Genomic DNA, 12,149 nt, shown 5'->3' on the forward strand with positions numbered 1-12,149 from the left:
GGAGGTATTTCTTTTAATTGTTTCAACTGAAAATGAAAATGCGTTTTGGGTGTTCATTTACATGATAACTGTGTACTAGAAGCCTGAACATGCTTTTTTAAAGTGTGTGATTTATTTATTTATAGTGAATTTAGTCAGTCAATGGCAATGTAATTACATTTAGAGCATGAGAAAAAATGTATTTGCCAATTAAGAAAATATATATATTTATTTATATGCTATTTAATGTCCATCTTTTTTCTTTTTTTTTTTTTTTAGAGAATTATTTAGCACACTATTTTGCTTTATGTCGAATGCTTGTAAAATGACCGTAAGAGGGTTTTACACTAATACACCAAGCTATACACCAATGTGATAATCGACAAGTTTTCTGTGATGTTATCTAAAAATGTTATCAGAATAATGACATTTATATAATTTCCCTTTTCACTTTTGATTCCCATACTCAGAAATAAAGGTACAAAATCTGTTCCAGTACACTTACACGTACCAGTACACTTTCGTAACTTTAAGGTACTATGAGGCACATGTTTGTCATTTTTAGGTGTTAATATGTACTTTTATGGATAGAAATGTCCCTTTTAAAAATGTTCCACCCCAGTGACAGGTTTTGTATCTATATTTCTGATTGTAAATGTGTAATAAACATGCTTAAACATAGTCCTGTAAACGTTTTTGTGTATGAATCGATTTTCTGACTCCTATTATGAAACCCCATTATATTTTCCAAAGAGTTTGTTACGATGATCTATGTTGTAAAGCATATATATTTTCTTAATATATAATTTTTATTTTTATGTGCAGTCCTAAACTGTTGTTTGAAGAGCAGGTAGATTAAAGTTAGTAGTTAAACATAGACAAATGAATCACACGTTTTAAACAACTACAGTAAAGTTTACTTTCACTTCCACATTCCAGAATAAGCTCAATACGGTTGCTTCTGGGGGAGTATTCTGTCAGAATCTGTCTATCACCTGAGACTGCATACTGTATCTCCGAGATGCAATGTCAGACTCAATGCACTCAATGGAGAGAGTGATGTCACTGTGAGGAATAAGGCTAGGATTTTGCACCAGGTCTGCATCCAGACCCCTCTCAAATCCGGTGAAAACATTCACGTTGCTTTTCATACTTAGATTTTTTTGTCTTATTTCTAGTTCAAATATCTAAAAAGCCTTAAATTAAGAAGCATTGTTTAGACAAGCAGAACATTGTCCAAAATATTATCTTGTTTTAGGACAAAAATTTACAAATTTTTCCTTAAAACAAGCAAAATAATTTGCCAACGGGGTAAGCATTATAATAATTTGTGTCAAAAAGAAAAACAAGATTATTTAGCTTTTCCCATTGGCAAATTAGCTTCTTTTAAGAAAAAACTAACCTACTTTTGACATATTATTTCATAAAAAAAGCCAATATTTTTTGCTTTTCTACAAAATGATTCTTAATTTATGAATCTTTAGATGTTTAGACTAGAAACTAGACTAAAAAACAAAGTAAGAAATTATTTTGTTTGCAGTGTATGATATTCACAAAATACAATGCACCTAAATCAATGTGGTTTATTTTAAACATTGTAATAAAGACAGAGCTGTTTAATACTCAACTCTTAAAACCATCTGTCTTCATGTAATCAGAAGGTAATATTGTGTAACACACAGCAGCCTGTGGTCTCTCTTCACCTTAACCCATTGATTAATCAGAGGGTGAGATAGGCTTTGTCATATTTTCTTGTCTTCTGACCACACCATATGCAATGACCACACAGCAATAGATAATTATGTCTACTGGACGCACCAAACAAACATTGCAAATCCATTTGTCCTTCCTTTCTACTGGAATAAGCTATATCACAAGTAGAAAACATCAATTTAATGTCAGGGGTAGGTTCTTAACATATCCAGGAGATAGATTCAATGATTCTAATATAATATAATATAATATAATATAATATAATATAATATAATATAATATAATATAATATAATATAATATAATATAATATAACATAGCATAGCATAACATAACATAACATAACATAACATAACATACCATAACATAACATAACATAACATAATATAATATAATATAATATAATATAATATAATATAATATAATATAATATAATATAATTCAGTAGTACTTTTTTATGCAAAGGAAGGGTTACAATGGACAGCAGGGCCAAAATATAGCAGATTGTCAATTGTCCAGAATTTTATGAAATGATGTAGATACAGTAGTTACATTACTAGCTCCACTGTTACAGGGAACCTTAAAATAAAGTTTAACCCATGTTTGCGATCAAATATATAGACAGTTGAAGACAAAACTACTAGCCCTTCTAAAATAGTAAAATATTAAGTAATGTCATCATGACATAGACAAAATATATCAGTTATTAAAACTATTATGTTTACAAATGTGTTTAAAAAATCTTCCTGAAATTAAGTAAAAAATATACAGGGGGCAAGTTCTTTAAGTGGAGTCTGGTTTTGTCAAAGGTATACATATTTATCATGGAAGTTGTTAGCATAGCTTTTAGCATTGCACATAATAAATACAGTAAATAAACATTTGGTGATCAGAATCTACTTGCAATCAGGGGATATTTTAGACACTTGCCAATGTTTTTTAAATGTTGATGTTTCTGATATGATTTCATGGTAAATGAGATGATTATATGATGCTGATCATCGCCAGACTTTGCCTTTGTTTATAATTTGTTACATTTTAATAGCACTTTTCAGATTTGGGAGGGAATCTCTTCAACCATTAACAGTGTGCAGTGTTTGGATGATATGATGGCAGCCATTTTGGGTCAGACCTCACAACATTAACCAATTAGATGATGGTTATGCGAGATGCTAGAGAGCACTCCCTGTCTCATTCTCCTGGACTACAAATCCCATCATGTCTTGCACCCATACACCAGTTCACCCTCAGATTTCACTGACACAGCGGTAGGACATTATTAAGTAGTGTTGTTGCTCAAATGTTTCCTGGTGATTCATTCGCAAAATATGGATTTGTTTCACATTACAAGCAAAAGTGGAAATGCACACATGGGAAATTATAGACAAGGGCATGAACTGTCATCATGTTGTCCTTCTGCAACAGCTCTAAATACTGGCCTTACATAAATAATCCAAGTGTCGACCATTTACACAGAAATGTCTAAATCATTTAGAAAATGCAAGAAAAAAAATGTTACGTTTCTTGGGCAAAGTTGTTGTCATGTAAAGAAAGCATCAGTTGCTGTGAGCTAGCTACAAACTCTGAAGTATAAAAATATAATATACAAATATTTCAAGGTGTTTTGTAGTTGCATTTGTACTGAAATGCTAGACTCTGCCACCTAGAATGCAGCTTTGCACAAGACGTTTAGCCAGAGGAGAAATGGTCGTGCTCAACTGAGCCTGATTTTTCTCATGTTTTTTTTCCTCCACTTTGGTCAGTTGGTGAAGTTTGTTCCTTGCCACTGTCGTCCCTGGCTTGCTTGGTTTGGTACTTGCGGAGCTGCACATCGATGGATTTGCTCTTCAGTGTTTGGACTTTCAGCAAAGAAAGTTAAACTACACTGAACTGAACAAAACTAAACTGAATTTTAACTCTGAAGACACAGATTCAATCTACTAAAACTTCCATGTTAAGCTGCTTTGACACAATCTACATTTCAGTGGACTGAAACAAGCAAAACATCACCAATATTCCAACAAAAACAATCCCTCAGCGCATTCTATGTCAAACCAAACTGGCGGTGTCTAGCACCAACACCTGCAAGTAAAGCAAAACGGTGTCCTCTTGTTTCAAATGTACCCTCAGAGAGCAGCCAATCAGAGATCTGTTTGTGCGCTGCTACACATGGGGAAGTGGTTGCAGCAACTTCCTCTTGCAAGATGTTGAAAGCAACACAGTTTCCAACAGGAAACAGATGAACACTATCTGCAACACTGCTTTATGTGTCTCTTTTTAATCAATATGTCCTCATTTCAGTTTCATACAAAAAAATACAACCAATTTATATTACACAGAAGTCATACAACAAAGAAATGAAAGCATTCCATCTGTTCAACATCGATCACCAAAAGTACATCTTTGTTTAGAGACTTACAGTACTGCACTGTTCAGTATCCTTCTCTTTTTTCTTTTTTACACAATAATGATCTTTTGTTTTCTTGAGTCTATAAAATTCCATATCAAGAGAGTATCTCTGTGGGATTTTAGGTCTGGAAAAGAAATCAGCTCAACGTTTCCATTAGTTTTACCACTGCATGTGTTTTAAATTATACATCTAGGAAGTTATTCAGCCATACTGTAATCAAGCCAGTCGTACTTTGAGAGATAACACACGATTGTGTCGACTAAAAGTGCATTTCTATAAAGCACAATATGAATTATTATTAAACCATAAAGATTTAAAATGTACTTTCAGGTAAACTTTTCATTTTACATAAATACAAAGCAGGTGAATGGCTAATAATGTGTATGAAATTAATAATAACAACATTAACAACAACAATATATTTTTACAGTTCATCTTAGGTTTTAATTCTTTTATATTTGTCAATGATGACTACATTTTGACAGTACTTTACTATATATGTTTACTGTATATTATTTAGTTTAAAGAGCATATTCAAGGCTTAAATTAAATGGGGTAACTAGTCAGGTTAGGGTATTCTAGCCAAAATAAGTCACAAAATAAATAACATTAACATAATAAATAACATTTCTCCAGAAGAAAAAAATATTATAGTAAATATTCCTTGCTCTGTTAAGCATCATTTGGTAAATATTTGAAAAAAGATATATATATATATATATATATATATATATATATATATATATATATATATATATATATATATACATACATACATACATACATACATACATACATACATACATACATACACACACACACACACACACACACTGTAAAAAAGTTAGGGTAACTCAAACCATTTGAGGACACTGATTGCAACAAACCATTTAGGTTCAAAAACTAATCCAAATGGGTACTGTTAACTTAATTCATTTGAGTAAATGAAGCACTTTGAGCACAGTAAAACCCAATAAATGAAGAGAACTCAAGCCAACTGAGTACTGTAAAACCCAATAAGTAAAGGCAACTCAAACAGTTTGAGGAAACCGACTGCTACAAACCCTTTGAGAAAAAAAAACCTAATCTAAATGAGTACTGTGAACTTACTCCATTTAAGTTGACGTAATGAGGTATTTAGTTAACTCATTACCTTCAACACTGAGTTCAAAGCTCTTTTCAAATGAGCAGAATTAACTTTCGGTAAATTTTGTGTTAACTACACTCATTTCTTTTAATAAAGTTGGCTGTTGGGTTATACAGTGTATGTGTGTGTGTGTATATATATATATATATATATATATATATATATATATATATATATATATATATATATATATTACAAGGGGGCTAATACTTAATTTAGACTTTAGCTGTATATATTTAAATCTGACAAAAAGTATAATTATTTAGAAAGGTAATGCAAAAACAAGCCATTTGAGGTGCTATTTCATTTCTGTAATATCAAAATTAGTTTAAGTTGTGTGATAAAATGTACAGTTTGTTTAAATCCCTCTTTGAATTTGTGATACAACTATAACAGTGATGCTTATTTTAGCAAACACTAGTAAGAGCAGATATCAATAAAACCAAACTGAATATAGGACATGTGAATGTCAGCTGTGAGGCTGCAATGTTGTTATTATTTACCACAAGGCTGAAGTTTTAACAACTTAAAAGACTGCTTTTGCATGTACAGGGAGTTCTACAAGCATCCATGATTACAGTGCTCAGCATATATAAGTACACCCCTTACAGATCTATCTTTTAAATTCATATTTTTAATAGGAAGCTATATAATTATATTTGTGCATATACATTAGATTTGTCAGTACTAAAGCCAAATCTGGAGCTTATCTAACAAAATAACTTATGATAAAACTAGTTATGCCAAATGTATATGTAGTAAAATATTAATTACAAATTTAAAAAAAAGAGGAAAAAAATCAAGAGAAGCAAAAAAATTGAAAGATTTAGTTAAAAAATTGTAGGTTGTACATCTTTTGCTTGAATTTAATTGTATTACCTTTCAATTTCTGTATATGTTCGGTAACTAAAATATTATTCTAATAAATATATCTGTTTAATAAATCTGTTATGTTTAATGCACCAAAATGCATTGCCAATATTCACTGAGAAACTAGTATATATAAAAAAAAAAAAAAAATAAAAAAAAAATATATATATATATATATATATATATATATATATATATATATATATATATATATATATATATATATATATATATATATATATATATATTAAAAATGGGGTGCACTCAATTATGCACTGTATATGCAGCAGTCCATGATTCAAAAAGGCAGTAAGTCAAGTTGATATTCCCAGTGATCTGAATGGCTATAATGTTGCTGCGGTAATGTTTTTAAAACGGCTCAGATGCTATCATTCCTTAGTAGTTATTTTAGTCTGTGAAAAACAGTCATTAAAGCACCAGACAGGCTGTTGACTTTGGGGTAAACTGATAGAAACACAGTCTCCTGTTTGTTTCTTCATCAAACACTCGGGCACAGTGTTTTAGCTCAGCCGGTGTGCCGTACTATGATGTCTGTCATGGTCTGGCTATAATTTAACGTGTGAGCTGTTATACTTGAAACACTAACCCTCGTTATCATAAGAAAGTACATCTGGTGGCACAAAAACGAAGCTTTGAGGCTAAAATGTGCTTTTTTTTTTAATGGAAAATGAACTTACTACAGTCATTACTGTGCAAATGGTTGTTATTTGCTAATGTAGAATACTGACAGCATGCATTATTTTAAATTAGATATGCATAATTACTGATGATGATAATATAGCAGATAGAAATGATGATAGCAAACAGCTGAGCACATAATTCAGGTTTAGACAAGCCAAACAGCAAGTGAAATGTGAGTAAATGTTAAATGAGAAAATGTAAGCATTTTACGCTTTGCCAGTTTAGTGGCTAATTCATATGAATTTGTACGAGTTCAGCCAGACAAAATTGTATGATTTGAAAAAGGAGGCGTGGCACCTAACCCCACCCCTAAACCCAACCGTCATTGGGGCATGAGCAAATCATACTAAATTGTATGAATTAGATCCTAAAAATTCATCCAAATTAGCCACTAATTCAAAAAGTTACGAATTGCTGTGAGATTGTGTTGGATATTCTAGCTTTGCGCATAAATTTAATTCGCATTTTTGGATGGAAACTTAGCTATAAACGTGCATCTAAACGTCTCTCGCTCATTGTCTGTAACAATTTTGTGTCTTGTGTTTTGATTTTGTTCTGTATTATTTGATTTGATTGGACAGGAATCGCAGGACTTTATTATTATTTTAGCCAATCACCATGGACAAGAAAAAAAATAAAGTAGTGACTGCAGGTTGAAGGAAAATAGTGGAGTAAAAGAACCGATACAGCACTAAAAAGGATAAGTAAAAGTACACATTTTAACTATTATACAATTTTTACTGCTTAGTAAAGTACAATTCCTGATGAAAAACTAATCAATTAAAGTAATTTGAGTGTTTGTAATTTGTGACTTCACTCCACTGTTTGCAAGCCAGAATGAGCTTGGGTTGCAAAGTCAACAAGAGATGACATCACAAACTCAATTTGCTTTCACACTGTGACATACTTATTAAAATGTATTATTTAAGGAATCGATTTCAACATGAATAGTCTAGATTCTTTAAAATTGACATTGCATTGAATTGTTGAAGTATTGGTATAGTACAATTTTGGTTAAAAGTTATTATTTTTTGGAAAAAAATTAAGCAAAATGATAATAGATATATGTTTTGTTGCTAACACTTTACAATAAGGTCATATTAGTTAATGTATCAACAAACATGAACAGTACATGTGTTACACTATTTATTTATATCTGTCAATGCTAATGGAAATAAAGTTGTTCGTTCTTGTTAACTCACAGTGCATTAAATAATAGCATTATTAACTATTAGTATAATTATTAGTGGAAACACTTTAGTTTAGGTCACAATTCACGGTTTTAAAAAAACATTAACCTACACTACTAGGTTAATAAAACTACTAATTACCTGTTTTTTATTGGTTAACAAGGTAGAAGTTGGGTTTAGGTTTTGGGTGGGATTAGGGATGTAGAATAAGATCATACTTTATAACTACTAATAAACAGTTAACATTTTAATAATAGACAGGTAATAAGCCAGTAGTTAATAGCATGATTTGTGACCTAAACTAAAGTGTTAGCTTATTAGTATTATTACTTTTAGTATTAATAGTAGCCAATGTTAGCAAGCATTTGGATTTTAATAATGATTAACTATGAATAATAAATGTTTTACAGTACAAGTGATCATTATTAGTTTGTGTTAGTAAATACTAATGAATTCTTATTGTAAAGTGTGATCTTGTTTGACATTAAAGATCAATAAAACTACAGTCAGACTTTAAATTAGCTCATTATTAGACTAAATAAGTATTTATTTTTCTTTCTTTTTTGCAAATGATAATACATGACTTGCATTAGTGCAGTGTTATTTGTTTTATGTACTGTTTTAATGAAAATACACAAGTCTTTTACAAGAATACTACGAGTTTAAGGGATAGTTCACTTAAAAATGGGCAAATCTGTCATCATATACTCACCCTTGTTCTAAACCTCTTTGAATTTCATTGTTATGTTGAACACAGGAGATTATATTTGGAAGAATGCTGGAAACCTGTAGCCATTGACTTCCATAGTATTTGCTTTTCCTACAATGGACGCCAATAGCTTTCAACATTTTTCAAAATGTATTTTTTTATTTGTGTTGAACAGGAAAGCAACTCATAAAAACCAGTTGAGGGAGAGTAAATAGTGAGTTATTATTATTAATTTTAAATTTTATTATTGTGTGAACCATAGCTTTAATTAGCAAATAATCCAGCTAGAATAAAAATTCTGATCTCAGATCCCATTTAGACAACAAATTGTTTGGTCATCTTGATGTCTGGACCATAATCAACTATCAAAAATACTCATTCACTTAATCAGTAAATACATAACCAACTTTGCATTCACTGAACTAACTTCTTATCAGTAAAGTCAGAAAATTATTCATTAATTTAGCAGGTCTTATGCTTTAAGGATTTTACAATATTACCACAATTTCATCTTGTTACTTGATTATTGTCAGATGTAGCAGATATTTTTGAACAAAATCAACAGCATGAACCCAGTCATAGCCAACACTACTAATAAATAAATAACACAACAAATAAATAAAAAAATCATCACTTACCTTGGGTTATCTGGCCGCTTTAATAAGTAGGTGATGGGGTCATAAATCCGTTTTGAGCAAAATGCCTCTTTCCTGTTTAACGGTGGACACCACCCAACTGACATGCAGCGCTGAGCTGTAGCACTGAATGTTAGTCACTGACACTCGGCTGTACTTCCTGCCTCACACGGAAGTTCAGGTCTAAACCTGTCTCTGCATTCCATCAGATGCGGCACAGAAGACACACAAGTGCACTGCTGAGATTGAGTAGATCAACCAGAGCTAGGCTATCATTTCTCCCTAGATTACGGTTTGGTCAATGATTGATGAGGGTTTCTCTCGGTTAGTGATTATTGCCATTGTTATGGGTGTTTGCTCTTTGCCAGTATTGTGATGAAACACATTTCAACATTATGAAGTTGCTGCTGCTGTTGTCGCAAAGACAATTGCATGCTTGAATGAAATGCGTTCAATTAATTAAGGTTTTAGTAGAAAAGCCACATGAAGTAAATATGTGCAATATTTATTTATGTGGTTAGCACACATCTGTGACCATTTAACCCTTCTTTAGACTTACTGGTTAAAATATTTTGAACCGTGACCATTTTAATACCAGATTTTTTATTTCAATTTTAAGTTTGGTGACTTTTTTTTTTAAATCAACCCAATAATATTAGAAAAAACTAGAAATAACTATTTTCTATTTTCAGATTTTTCATCAAGGCTGTACACACTTAAGGTACAACTTTTGACCACCAGCTTTAATACCACACTAAGAAAAATATTCATTGGATTTACAAAACTTTTCAACATAGGCTCATTCTGAAAACCCCTGTAGCCCCGTATAAATTTTTGGGGATCATGCATTATATAGCCAGAAGTACATATGGCTGCATTTCATCTTTAAAATAAACGCTAGGGGGCGGAATGACGCCAATCCTTTTCTCTCTCACCAGGTGTCCTCTTACCACCATATGAGCGACTTTTGTGCTGTCCAGAGGCTTGCTGCATACGTCGGTGCCGACAGACTTGTGATTTGGAGAGGAGTTGTCTTTGACGACGGGGTTGGAGTCTGGTGAAGAATGGTTCCAGAGAGCAGGTAAGACAAAAACAAAAGACAAAAAATAAAACGAACAAGTAAATAACAGGGTAAGAATGTGGTCAAATCTGAAAACATGGTAAAAATCCAGCAGCCGAGAGGGCTTTTCTTTTTCTGGATTGTTTTTGAAAACACCATAGGTTGGGTTTAGGGAAGGAGAAAGATAAGCCAGTCGATCAGTCAGTCAATCAGTCGATCAGTCAGTCAATCAGTCAGTCAGTCAGTCAGTCGACAGCGTCCTCTGGTGGATTTACGCGAGAACAGCAGAAAGCTGTCCTTGTCCCCTCCTGGGACATATTTGGTGCTCTCCAAAAATGTATATAGGGGTACATATTCAGAATGAGCCTGTGTAAGTGGTTGCAAACAATTTATATGGACTGAATTATACAATTTATATGGACTGAATTTAAACAAACAAATGAATTTTATTAATGTTCAACGCAATTTGTTTGTTTAAATTCACTCTATATAAGTTGGCTGCAACCACTTAAAAAATATGTAAATCCAATTAATCATTTATTAGCATTAGAAAATATAAACTTTTACTTTAAGGCCGGCTTACACTGCACAAACTTTTATAATCCTGAACGACTGCGGCATGTCAGACTGCACAAACATGGCACAAACACTGTAAGATCTCAGCTGTTATATAGTCAGAATGAACGTCAATGAAGACGCGCCAAACACGAAAGAAAATGTCCCCGGAGTTTGACGTCATCCATTCGTAACACTTTCACTATCCTGCGTTCTGAAATGATTCCTCACAGCAAACGTAAACAATCTGTAGCGGCAGTTTTGCACACGGCATGTCTCAATTATTATACCAGGAAGAAAGAAACTGTTTTGACATTTCCCCACTGTCATTTGAATCGTCGCATGGATTGCGTCATCAATTTCTATTGGTTCTTCTATTGCAGCTGTTGTCACACTGCAGGAAAGTGTCTGAAATCTTCTAACTTTGCCAGAACTTCATCCGAGGAAAAATCTGATCGCAACGGACACTAAGCAGCATGTCAAAACAACGATCAAAGATGCCCGATTTAAGCCTATGTTTACCGGAATCTTTAAGGATTTCCCAAATTCGTCTCAGATGACAAAATCATGGCTTAAATCTCACAGTGTGAGCAGCTTTAGTCAAAAACTAGTGCATTGATGAAATACTGCATATTTAAAAAATAGACATTCCTATAAGATTTCATTCAATAGAATTGTCCTTCTTTATTGAGATGTTTAGGAAAAAGTGGATAATAAACAGAAGTTAATTCACTGGGGAAAAATGTTTTTGTAATCTTTAATTAATTTCGAACTATTTACGTGACGATGTCAGTTTGGCGGCTTGGTAAAAATATGCTAAATGCAACTGCTAGTTTGCGAGATGAAGTGAAAGATGAGAAAAGGAGTGAAAAATAAAATCTTGACTACAAAAACAAAATTAAGAAAAAGAAATTAATCTTTATTGTTTACAGGGTGTTTTGACTATGATTAACTCTGCTCACCTCTTCTGGCATGTCTTCAAATTTGAGCCGTTCGTTCACCTGACACTGACAGTCCCATATAAGCTTAATCTATGCACACAGTCTAAGCTGGAAACACCCATGATTGGTTCACCTTTTGAGTCTTTGGGTTTTTGAATTGTTCGTTAAGACAGGACAACATGTAAAGAGATGACTCAAAACCGAAGACTCAAGGAATGAACGGATCAAATCTTTTTCCG

The 12,149-nt window shown here is 32.4% G+C and overlaps 2 protein-coding genes across 2 annotated transcripts in view; both read right to left on the reverse strand.

Moving 5' to 3' along the window:
* Positions 1-9,412, reverse strand: part of apbb1ip (amyloid beta (A4) precursor protein-binding, family B, member 1 interacting protein) — a 38,410-nt gene extending 28,998 nt beyond the window's left edge. The window contains 1 exon segment of the mRNA NM_200634.1: positions 9,358-9,412. The gene's annotated coding sequence lies outside the window, so the exon portion shown is untranslated.
* The window catches only part of gpr158a (G protein-coupled receptor 158a), a 741,191-nt gene that overhangs the window by 305,103 nt on the left and 423,939 nt on the right, over positions 1-12,149 (reverse strand). The gene's annotated exons all lie outside the window — the stretch shown is intronic.

This window comes from Danio rerio, chromosome 24 (genome assembly GCF_049306965.1).
Source record: "Danio rerio strain Tuebingen ecotype United States chromosome 24, GRCz12tu, whole genome shotgun sequence".
NCBI classification, from domain to species: Eukaryota; Metazoa; Chordata; class Actinopteri; order Cypriniformes; family Danionidae; genus Danio; species Danio rerio.